At 35.9% G+C, this 12,837-nt stretch overlaps 1 long non-coding RNA gene and 1 pseudogene across 1 annotated transcript; one reads left to right on the top strand and one right to left on the bottom strand.

Moving 5' to 3' along the window:
* Nucleotides 1-332: 332 nt before the first annotated feature.
* Nucleotides 333-5,183, bottom strand: LOC148907572 (uncharacterized; annotated as a pseudogene).
* A 1,277-nt stretch (nt 5,184-6,460) lies between these two features.
* On the top strand, nt 6,461-7,386 carry LOC148907571 (uncharacterized). Its single transcript, XR_016120702.1, has 3 exons — nt 6,461-6,553; nt 6,919-7,010; nt 7,310-7,386. It is a non-coding gene; the product is annotated as an uncharacterized LOC148907571 (long non-coding RNA).
* Nucleotides 7,387-12,837: the final 5,451 nt, after the last annotated feature.

The following is a 12,837-nucleotide window of genomic DNA, read 5'->3' as shown; positions in this document are numbered from 1 at the left end:
GTGCCCCATTAACCTTTTGACATTATTACAATACATGCAATTTGGTCCTGCAGTGCTCAGTGTTAAACATCACTTATAGTACATGTATACCAGACAGCCATAATGCTTTAAACCAAAGTTTGCTGAATTGTGACAAAGTTTCATCAGCTATTTTTGGTATGAACTGTACTTTAGCCTAGGAATATTAGGGCCAATACCTTATTGGTACGTGGTAGAGACCCTAATCAAAAGTCACTAAGCAACATGTCTAAAAGGTGTTTGAAAGAAATAAAAAATTCAACTGGCTAAGACACTGTATAATGACCAGCCGTTATTCTAAGCCTTGAAATGTTCTAGCAAAATCTTCCAATAAGAGGTATTATCACTTGTACCTTTTCTAAGCCATGTCTGAATTTAATTTTATACTTAACATTAATAAACTGACCAGAAATGTGTGTGATTGGAACAAAACACACAGATTCCAAATCCGTGGACCAAACTTCTAATGGTGCAGGATACCAATTTCTTTCAGGATGTGGTTTCCATACCATGACTTCAGCCATTATGTTTGTGACTTTCTTTTTCTTGCCATCTTTCAAGATAATGGCATCATTCGTCAAGAATCTCTTAACTTGAGCAGGTCTTAACTCACTGTCCAAGGACTTTACAAATACTCCTGTATTGACTGAGCTCATTATCATTCTGTGGTTAAGCTTTATTCTTGAAAATGTCTCGGAGATTCTCAGTACATCATCAACAACATGATCTGGATACATGAGTTGATAAACTTCAGCAAGGCAGGCAGCATCAGTATTATCAATACCAACTCTCTTGATAGGAGAAAAGCGCACAATGTGATTTTCCATCTTGTCCTGCCTTTGTTCCTCATTTGGAATGGATACTTCACCAACAGTACCAGCAACCGGTGTCACAAGCAGTTCACCAAAACATTTGTACTCCTCTGGCCATTCCAATTGTTGTATCTGGCTGGTCCGTAGAAATTTCCTCATCAGCTGGATTTCTAAGAATAGAAATGACACCAAGAACAAAAATCAAGAATAAAAAAATAACAAAAACAAAAAGAAAAAAAAAACACTTGCAGTGAAGGGGTAGGGTCAACCCATTTAAAGCCCTAATTTTTCCATAATCCTTTGGTCAAAGCCTGTGTTTTGCTCCTGTTCCATCTTAGTACCATTTTTTGAAATTGATTTTGTTTGTGATTTCTAGTCCCAGCAAATGAAATCCTATTTTCCCAAGTTTTTTCCAATGCCTTATGGCCCAAGCATGTACATAGCACAGGGGCCATAAAAAGTTGAAAAAAAAGAGGATCCATATAAGTCATTGTATGGAACAATAAAAGGGTTAGTAAGATATTTATCATATGGCAAGGCCAGGAGAGACTTGATATTTGGTTTGCATAGGTGTCAGAAGCAAAATATTATTGGGGGCACTGTGAAATTATTTTTACGAAAAGCATAACAGCTGGTTATAAACCCAACTGGTTATAAGTCCATAATCATGATTATTGGGGGGCCTGCCCCCCTCCCCTTGTTCTGCCGCCCCTGCCTCGTACTGTAAGTTATGGACTCCAATATTGACCAATCGTAGCACACGAAAATACCTTGCCATATAATAATAACTATTATTTCCCCATTTCATGACCTTTTGTAGTCAATTTCCAAAAGAAACCAATTTTAATATTCTCCCTTCAATATCAAATACTTAAAAGATTTCAGCTTGAATGAGCAAGAAGCAGTTAATAATTCTAGAAAAAAATTGTACTTGCCTATGGACTGACTTCCTTTCTGAAATGACCCTAGAATACCATTGTACCTTTCAAAAGAAAAGCACCAAAATGAGTATACAGGGCCATAATCTTTCATGCATTCTGAGAGGTGGCAGCTCAAATGCATATTTGGAGTGCACTTATCCTTCCCATAGAGGCTTTCAAATGCTTTGCAGAAGTCTATAAGCTTTGTTTCCACCAATGAGCACTGTTCTGATGTGATGGTCCAGCAGCATATGAGGCGACATGCATCAACAAAGTGGGTCCAAACAGCAAAATGCTTGCTTGGTAGAATACCTTTCAAAGCAAAAACTGAGTAGTAACAAACCCAGTTTTTCCATTGGTCTGCCGTAAAACCATTGAAACCTGTAGCGATTTTGGAAGGTATTCTGCCTACTTCAGATGGTGGTTCGACAGCATTAACTCTTCTCTGTAGGATTTGAAAGTCTTTCTCATTAAGGACTCCCTCTTCCATCCATACTTTCAACGTGTGCTTTGCAATCCCAAGAAACAGGTTGTGTATAGGGTCTATTACCACAAAAAGAATAGCATCATAGTATGGTAATTGCAATAACGCAGTGTACTTTGCACTTGTATTGCGTACAAGAGCCTTAAACCTTGTTGGACAGTTGGCAGAAAGGGTTTGCTCAGCATACGCACGATGTACGTCATTGGTTCTTTTTTCCCACTGATCCTTATCAAAGCCAGAAAAATCAGGTTTCGAACCAAAGCCGTCTCGAGGAAAGGACTTAAAACATCGGCTGCAGCCTACAAAAATAACATTGTTTGTCCATTGTTGTTAGAGTGGTTTTCATTAACCCATGAAACAAAGTGTATTGATTAAAGTGTGAAAGTCAAAAGAACACAATTGAACCAAAGTGTGTTTCATGGGTTAATGGAAACTACTCTATAAGTATGGAAAGCAAATAAAAAAATAATATGTGTAAGAAAGTACAGTAGCAACATTTTTCTTTCACTGTGTTTTAACTGGCATTTACTGAGTGTGGTCCAATTCAGTCTGGTAATTATACTTGTGGTTAACAAATTGGACTCTGATCTTGTTAATCACTTGTATGATTGCAGACCAAATTGGACGACGCTCAGTCCTATTACCATCATAAATAGCTACCATTGTAATATTGACATGCAAATTTCACCCTGATTGATATGAACTCATTAACAATTTACAGTCTTACAGCTAATTTCCATGATTTTCCCCAGCCTATTGCAATCATGCATGAACAATCATTCTCACCTTTTGTTGCTGAGTGTCCAGGCCTCCACACTTTCTTGCAGCAGGAACATCACAGCAAATGGCTAGTAGTGCAACTTTAATTTTCCTGATCCCACCTGAAATAATCCTCTCATCGAAAATAACACCGTCCCATAAATCAGTTAACTCACTCACAAAGGGCTGAAGAAATGAGTTGATGTTCCCTTTGGGCTCATGTGGACCTGGAATGATGCCAACCACTAATACATTTTCAAATTTAAATCTTTCTTCACGAGGAAGATTCATTATCACTAAATATATGACTCCACAGCTGTATTTTGTATGTTTGTATGGCTGAAACCAATCCACATTCATCATCACTGCCAAATTTCCAATCTTAGAAAAGTAGTCCTTCCCATCAGAGTCAAGAAATTCCTTCCAGATTTTCCCTTCATATACATCCCCCATTCTATCCTCTTCAATGTTCCTGTTCCGCCATTGTTCACACTTTTCTGTAAAACCAGGCCTTGATAATAATGACTTCAAGGAAGAAACCAGTGGCTTGAAACAATATACTCTCTTGGGCGAGAGGTAAAGGGAACCAGATTTTGATCTAACTTTTTTCATTAATATAGTACCACATTCTACTCGCCTCCGCTTCTGGGGGTGATTTGGATATTTCACATGAGTACATTTTTTGGATACTACATTGCCATTGCTTCTTTTAATTATGCACTTATCAAACTCATAAATAGTCATACATTTTGGGCAAACCACAAACTTCTCAAATTCATCTTGCATGAAGCCAAAAGCCATCGTTGCCATATACAGGGTACTTGGTATGGATTTGGCGAAATTTACTAGGACTTCTATCTTGGCCAGCGTACCTAGTAATGTTAAAAACCGTTTCAAAAAATTTAAAAGGACAGTAATGCCATTGTCAGACACCTTGTACATTGTTTGCCATAGAAGAATAAACATAAAAAGGACTTTGGACTCTGATGACAACACAGGCTGGCCTGCAGACTGATCATTCATTTCTTCCATATCATCACCATCTGAAATAACTTCCTCACTCTCATCATCCTCTTCCCTTTCTTGAGAGGCATTATCCAAGTTTATCTATAGATTGAAAAAGAGTTTGTTCAAGGTGAATGAAATAAAGTAAAGATACTAGACAACAAATTAAATAGGCAGATGGGTAGTTACTCAAATAAAACCATGACCAATGCAAAGTCACTATATATACATGTAGATCAATCATACTTTAAAATTCCACAATAACTTTTCCTTCATAACTAAAGTGAGTGGATTTAATTTTGTTTCATTTTAATTTCATTAGAGGGGAGAACATTTTTATGCTCCACACAATATATATCAATATTCATTAATATATATCAATATATATCAGGGATGGAGTCACGAAAATTTTGTGGAAATACTGTAAGCTTAAAAACTAAACTAGACCTTCCCCTGTTTTCTCTAAGACGGAGCCTCAGCCCGCAAGGAACACGATTGCTTTAATAATAATAATAATAATAATAGTAATAATAATAAAGAGTATTTTATATAACGTCAATATCACCTGGCTTCAACAACGCTTTACAATATATTGATCATGAGAAAAGAAATTTGGATAAAACTGAAAAGGAGGTTTATATTTGAAGCTTAAATTAAATTTATTAAAAATATTAGTTTAAATTGATCATTAAACTTATCTAAAACTACAATAATATACATTTCATCTTTCTTGAATGATATGCCCTCAACTAGATAGCTTACTAAACTTACATTGCTCATGTCTTGATCTGACATAGAGTCGTTGTCATCATTGTCACATTCTGACTCACTAAAGAAAACTTGATCTTCTTCGCCGAAATCTTCCTGATCTTCTAAATCATCACGGCAGTCTTCATCTATCACTTCTCTTCCAGTACATTCCAGGCCGGAGACTTCACTAACTTCCATACTTGCCCTGTCCCTCTGTCTGTCATCAGGAGTCGCACATTTCTTCAAGTTTCGTTGATGTTCATAGTAAGTTGGTCTCGCGACACGCTGGTTGCAGTGGTCACAAAACACATAGGCTCTTGAACTTTTTCCCGATGGTGCGGACTCAGTTGGCAATGAACAAGGAAGATGCAGATAATAAGCTAACCTGCTGAAATTTTTCTTACAAGATGAACATATCTTTCTTGACGATGCCATATTGATTCTTTCCAGTATATTAAGTGTCGTGGTTCGGAGCTATTTCGTAGCTATTTCCCGCCCTGCTATTTCGTATGATTTTCGTTATGCTTGTCAAAAATTCGCAAAAGGCTCGTCGCACCCGATAATATTCCGAAAATGTTAATTTAAAAAAATCATCCAATCATTCGAGAAGATTACGAAGCACGTGACTTGTCTCGACATTTGATCCATCTTTAGATTGTGTGCCTGGCATTGCCTGTAGTATAAGAAGAACTGGGCGGTTAGCTGACCTCTTGCTCTTTTGGATTTCTTGTCTTAAAGTTTTCGTAACGCCAAATGTTGAAAACGATACAGGTATGAAGGTTACTCTTTTTTATTGGCGCGTGTTTAGTGTAACAAGTGTTAAGGTTATTAATCGATATTTGGACAAATCTAACGAGCGTTGTATGGCCAAACAAGCTACAGTAAAGCCACGTGTAGTTTGTATTTCGAGAGACTTAAAAGCTTAAGTTTGTATCAGTTTTACGACTGCTTACTTTAGTTCTTAAACTAGTTTTTGTTGCTTTTCAGAATTAATCATTTAAGCCATGTCAGGAATACGTCCATCATCCTTCTTTTCAACCTCAAACGGTAGTCGGAATGGCCGAACCACTCCAAGTGGTAGTCAGAATTGCCGAACCACCCCAAGTGGTAGTCAGAATGGCCGAACCACCCCAAGTGGTAGCCAGAATGGACGAACCACCCCAAGTGGTAGTCAGATTGGACGAACCACTCCTAATGGTAGTCAAAATGGCCATACTGGTCAGAATTCTGGCCGTCCAAGGGTAGGAAACGACACAACACCGCTAACATCTAGACGTCGAGATACTACGGTTAACGTTACTTCGCAAGAAATTGACAAGATGTTTGATTTCTTTGAATGAAATATCAGTGCAAATGAGAGGGCAGAGAAAGTCCTTGGAAGCATTAGAGAACGCCCACAACAAGCTTGCAGAGTCGGTTGCCCAAATATCGGGCCAGATTGATGAAATAAACGAAAAGATTCTCACCAGCGGTACGGCGACAGAGGAAGAAGAAAATCAAAGGATACCGTTTGAAATATCGGCAAGTTTTTCTGGTTTATTAGTATTTTAAGATTTAAAAAGACATATGGCGTAAATATTTCCAACATGGTGGTGATCCAGGGAAGGCGGGCAACTATCAGTTTGCATTTCAAACATTCTTTAAATTTTTGACTATTGTTTAACTTCCGAGGGCGTCAACTAATGATAGGAGTTACTGTATCATTATATGCTATTACACTCATCAAACATTTATTTTCTCTAGAGTGATGTGCATCTTCTGCATAATGGGCTTGAAGAAGATGACCAATACAAGCCTGAGGAGAGGTAACATTTTATTTATAGTATAGCTTAGATAGTACACACTCTAGTATTGTGGACGACTTTGGGGGCTTTTGTTAACCAAGAAGCAAATAACTTTTAAAATCCTATGAGGACAAAAGGTTATATGGTTTTTCTTTTTTCGTATTCTTTTATTCATCAATAAAGTTCTAAAGTTTCCTTAATCGTTTTAAAATCGCCCACGGTTCTTGATTTCTTTTAGTTCTCCCAACATCACATGTGCTCTATTACACTGGGTGACTAGGCATCCCCACTCCCTCCCCCACGCTTCGCTGTTGAAACACAGTTGAAAATAAGAATAAAAGATAGAATAAAACCTAATACTCTATTGATTTTCTGATGTTCCATAGTATACTTTCTGCCCACAACTTGTCAGTCCGGCAAAGGCTAGAAGACCAGATGATGAAAGCTGACAAGGGGTATCATACTAGACTTGTGAAAAGTAAGTATGCATGACTCTAAAAGGGGTTTTAAAATTGAGTTTACCTGCAAATGCCATTTCCAGAAAGTTTCCTTGTATTAGGTAACTTAATTCTATAATTTTTCAAGTTTCCTATTCCCATGGTATTTACTTATTGAAAAATGTACTATTGTAACTGATATAAAATCCATTCTAGTTTTACTGATTGAATTTTTCACTAGCTGGAATGCACAATTGAATGAGAAATGAGGATACTTATCCACTTTGGATTATAACTTTAAACTTTCACTAACATTGATATACTGCATTCATTGATATAGAAGCTGTGGGGAGGTACTATGAGACAAAGAGGAAGCTGTATTTACAGAGTCTTCCTGAAAATGAAGAAAGAACACAGCAGTTAAAATCAGACAACAAACTGCGTTCCAGGAGGAAGAGGGTAAGAAAGCAAAGCAAAGCATTTATACTGTATGAAAACTGAAAAGGTTACTCTTGTTTTGTTGTTGTTGATTTTTGTTTATTAAACTTATTTTTGCATTTTGAAAATTAAAGAAAAAATAGAAAAGCTAAATTTAGTTAAGGATTAATTGGGTAACACACATTGAAATTGGTGACATGGGTTTACTGCTTACCTCTCAACACTGTGGTCCATGTTTGAGCAGGATAAAAGAACTGTGAGTTGAAGTTGTTTTATAACAACTGTCTCCCTTGCCATGAAAGTTTTCTCCTTGACTCCCAGGTTTTCCTAACTCCCCAGGTGGTTCAGTGTTTTACACTGTTGGTGGTCATAAGAAAAAATTGTTTTGTGTCAATGTATTGTAGTCAGCTTAATATCATTATAACATCTTTGTAACTGAAACAAGTTATTAATTCTTACAGCTTTTCACTGCAAGATGTAAAGTTGCAGATGGGGAAGATCTCAACCTCATTAAGCAACTAAATTATGAGTATGTCAGTGATGAGGAAAATGGGATTCGGGAAGACAGTGGAAAGTGGGTCGTCAGGCACCCTGCTTGGAGATCTGAAGAAGCAGACTCACTTATGGAAAGACTGCAAAGTAAAGTTGAAACTCAAAGGTCTGAAAGGCCACGAGTTTCAAGGGTTCGTGGCCTTCCATCTACCAGATGTAAGCCAAGAAACCCTGTAATGTGGGCTGTGCAGAGGCAACCAAGGTAAAGTGCATGTGCAGGTATTGACTTGTATACCACATGTATTAGGAGTGTACTGTAGTTACTTTTGTTTAATACGACAATAGCACTAGATTACGACTTTTCAGACAAGGATAAATATGGAAATTTCATCAATAGTAAAATCATACGATGAAATGCACTGTGAAAAAATTTCGTATCAATGTATATTATTTTCTGTCTTTCACTTATAGAAATATTGTGCCAACAATTGAACGTTCACCATCGAGGAGTCCATCTCCAGTGCAGAGGACTGGCAGGTAAGCTCCTTTAATTTCACCTGGGAGGAATTTAAGGAAATGTGAAAAAATTGCATATCAATGTATATCCTTTTCTGTCTTTCACTTATAGAAATATTGTGCCAACAATTGAACGTTCGCCATCGAGGAGTCCATCTCCAGTGCAGAGGACTGGCAGGTAAGCTCCTTTAATTTCACCTGGGAGGAATTTAAGGAACTGTGAACAAACGTCATATTAATGTATATAATTTTCTGTCTTTCACATAAAGAAATATTGTGCCAACAATTGAACGTTCACCATCGAGGAGTCCATCTCCAGTGCAGAGGGCTAGCAGGTAAGCTCCTTTAATTTCACCTGGGAGGAATTTAAGGAACTGTGAACAAACGTTATATTGATGTATATTATTTTCTGTCTTTCACCTAAAGAAATATTGTGCCAACAATTGAACGTTCACCATCGAGGAGTCCATCTCCAGTGCAGAGGACTGGCAGGTAAGCTCCTTTAATTTCACCTGGGAGGAATTTAAGGAACTGTGAACAAACGTCATATTAATGTATATCCTTTTCTGTCTTTCACTTAAAGAAATCTTGTGTCAACACTTGAACATTTGCCATCAAGAAGTCCATCTCCAGTACGGAGGACTGGCAGGTAAGCTCCTTTAATTTCACCTGGGAGGAATTTAAGGAACTGTGAACAAACGTCATATTAATGTATATCCTTTTCTGTCTTTCACTGAAAGAAATATTGTGTCAACACCTGAACATTTGCCATCAAGAAGTCCATCTCCAGTACGGAGGACTGGCAGGTAAGCTCCTTTAATTTCACCTGGGAGGAATTTAAGGAACTGTGAACAAACGTCATATTAATGTATATCCTTTTCTGTCTTTCACTTAAAGAAATATTGTGTCAACACCTGAACATTTGCCATCAAGAAGTCCATCTCCAGTACGGAGGACTGGCAGGTAAGCTCCTTTAATTTCACCTGGGAGAAATTTAAAGTGCACCAAACCTCTACAGGATCTTTTTGTGATATCAAAGCCCTTTGAAAAAAAGCAAGAATGCAATTTCCATTTGATGATATCTTTTTTTTGTCAACATATTTAATAATGGAGTTCGAAATTGATGATGTCTTATAAACTCATTTAAAGTGCTACTACGACGAAAATCGCTCAAACTTGGATTCAGCTGAAACTTCCTAAGAATACTCTTTAAAGGTCCAATAATCACTGTATGAAGTGTTTTCTCAATATTCAGGACGAAAGTATGATATTTTTACGATTATTTTTTGGAGTCTGTGACGTCATACACTCAACATCGAACATCGCTCCATACATTTCTTTGTAGTTTATGATCAAAATATCAGTAGTAAAGGGAGAAAGAAATACCCAAACACCCCAAAATATAAATTATAGTCACAAGTAATGTGAAATAAGCACATTAGCCACCCTTTGGGCTTCATAGGAATGAAATAAATTAAGGATTTATATACAAAGAAATATATGTAGCAATGTTTGATGTTGAGTGTATGACGTCACAGACTCCAAAAAATAATCGTAAAAATATCATACTTTCGTACTGAATATCGAGAAAACACTTCATACAGTGATTATTGGACCTTTAAAGAGTATTTTTAGGAAGTTTCAGCTGAATCCAAGTTTGAGCGATTTTCGTCGTAGTAGCACTTTAATAATTCATGAAGGAAATACAATAGATAATCATAATCATGAAGAGAGTTGTATATCTGCAAAATTCTGTTCACTTGCATAAACTTCAACTTGGATTTTCTTGTTATTATTGACTTTTATTGTTAAAATTTCTTTAAAACCTGAGAGAATTAATCTAGATGCTTCATAAGTAATATGCAATATGAGTGTCTGATCTGTATACGATATAAAATCACTCGCCTTCGGCTCATGGTTGTATATCGTATACAGATCGGCCACTCGTATTGTATGTATTACATCATATGGGTCTAGGAGAAACACAAACCATGAAAGGAAAAATACCTTACTAGAAAAGATCAAATCAATTGAACCTTTTTAATTATGTTCCTGGGATAACAAACAATTTGGTGTGTTTGCCATGGAAACTACTTAGTATCTAGGCTCCTCAAGAGAAACTCCAAATCCTCATTTTTACCAGCTGTTGGTTAAGTCATGACTTTGTCGTGCTATGATCTTTTTCCCCATTCAACTAATCTGTGGTCTACGTTGGATTTTTGATAGAAGTTTAGTTGAAAAAGCCAGAAATTGAGGATTTTTACTCTTTCTTGAGAAGGAGCCTGTGTACAAAGTAGTTTCCATGGTTGTCCCTGGTACATTATAAGAGTAAAGTTGCAACTGAGTTAAGCTAATTTTCAGGAAGATATTCCTTGTATGATTTGTATTTCTCTTATATCCCTGTAATGACGTCATCAATTTCAAACTCCAATATTAAATATCTTGACAAGAAAAAAGTGTAACACCAAATGGAAAACGGCATCCTTAGTCATTTTCAAAGGACTTATACATCACAAGGAGATCCTGAAGGTTTTAGGTGCACTTCAAGAAACTGAGAAGAAATGTCATAAAATAAAGAGTACTAATAACCCGAGCTGTACGAGGTTTACAAGAACCGTCATGTGACCCCCCCCCCCCCCCCCCCCCCCCCACACACACACTAGTGCTCTTTTTGGATTTCACCCAAATAAATTAGTTATGTATATGATAATCTTTTTTAATGTAGCAGTATCTTGATAACATAAGCTCTTTCTGTTTAAGGAAAAGAACAAGAGACAATGTGATTGGCAGGGTAACGCGGTCAAAGTCGAAGTCCCCCAGAAAAGCACCAAAAAGAAAGTCAAGAAAGGATTAATTCAAGATATTGACTGTTAAATGTACATAATTATATAATTTGCACAACCATTTAGATACAAGCTCATTTCAGAACAGTGAAATGAACATTTTACCAAGGAAGTTGTATTACATTTTACCATGGTTGTGGTATCCATTTCTTATTATGCAAGTTTTGCAATGACCTTGAAATCTTGTTTAAGTTTGTAAAAATCATTGGGAAACTTTGAAACAGTATAAATAATACAACAAAAATTATATTAGGCTCCTAGCTCATGTTATTGTAATTTTAATGTAGAGTTCCGAATGTACATATTTTTCCGATATCAATACAAGTTTCCAATCCTTTATATCTATTTAAATACTTTTTATGACATTTTAATTTTTATAACGACATTAATGCATGATTTGAAAGAAATGTTCTTTACATATTTCTGATATATATTTAAATATTATAAAACAATATTTTTGTGCAAGAAATGTATTTTTTTATATTGTTCAAGTGTGAAATATGGTGCACTTTTATCAGAAAAAGCACATCCTTTTCTTCTAGTATTGCGTAATTCCAGGAATTATCTATACCCCCTCCCCCCAACGGAAGGAATTTTCTTGTTAGATCCCCCAACCCCCACCCCTGGAAGTTTCATATTTTAATTATTTTGACCCTCCCACCCCTTGGAAATTCGAAAATCTTTGGGTGTGGTATGGATAATTTCTGGAACTACAAATCTTGCAATATACTGGTTAAAAATATTCAGTTTGAAATGGCTATTATTATTAATAATTTTAAACAGCCATTTGAAATTGAATAGTAGAAATGATAAAATATAAATATAAATAACTAAATATACTTATATTTAGGGAACAAATATTCACAAATTGTGATTATTAAACTAATGTATTTGAAAAGAAAATGTGAATCTTCAATAATATTATAAAAATATCTATAGTTTTACAGTTAAGTTTATTTACTTTGTTCTTTTAATAGGTATACTTCTTCATGAAATCTGAGCCCCCAAGCATTGAAAATGTTGAACTGTGCCTGCAATTTTCAGAGAAATTGGTTCCATTGGGCATAAGTTTGCCACCATACAGAAATTCTTTCAAACAGGATGGTACAATATTGTAAGTCTCAACTTTATCTTTAATATATCTTCCTCGTAAAAAAATAATTTTTAACAAATAAAATACATTTACTGTGTACTTATATGTACATATACTTCTTCATGAAATCTGAGCCCCCAAGCATTGAAAATGTTGAACTGTGCCTGCAATTTTCAGAGAAATTGGTTCCATTGGGCATAAGTTTGCCACCATACAGAAATTCTTTCAAACAGGATGGTACAATATTATAAGTCTCAACTTTATCTTTAATATATCTTCCTCGTAAAAAAATAATTTTTAACAAATAAAATACATTTACTGTGTTTGCACAGGCTACTGCAAACTGAGATGTTGGAAAAATTCGAGAGCAGATCAGTGCAAACACAAGCCGCAGGCGATTTGCAGGTGGTTTGCCTGTGCAAACACAGTAAATGTATTTTATTTGTTTTATAAAATTATTTTCTTCAACAACAAAAATAACGAAAC

Source organism: Actinia tenebrosa, unplaced genomic scaffold (assembly GCF_029948245.1).
Source record: "Actinia tenebrosa isolate PJP-AT-01 unplaced genomic scaffold, QUT_ActTen_1.0 PGA_scaffold3__52_contigs__length_22856419, whole genome shotgun sequence".
NCBI lineage: Eukaryota > Metazoa > Cnidaria > Anthozoa > Actiniaria > Actiniidae > Actinia > Actinia tenebrosa.
Note: the sequence above shows the minus strand (reverse complement) of the source record. Positions and strands in the feature narration are given on the sequence as shown.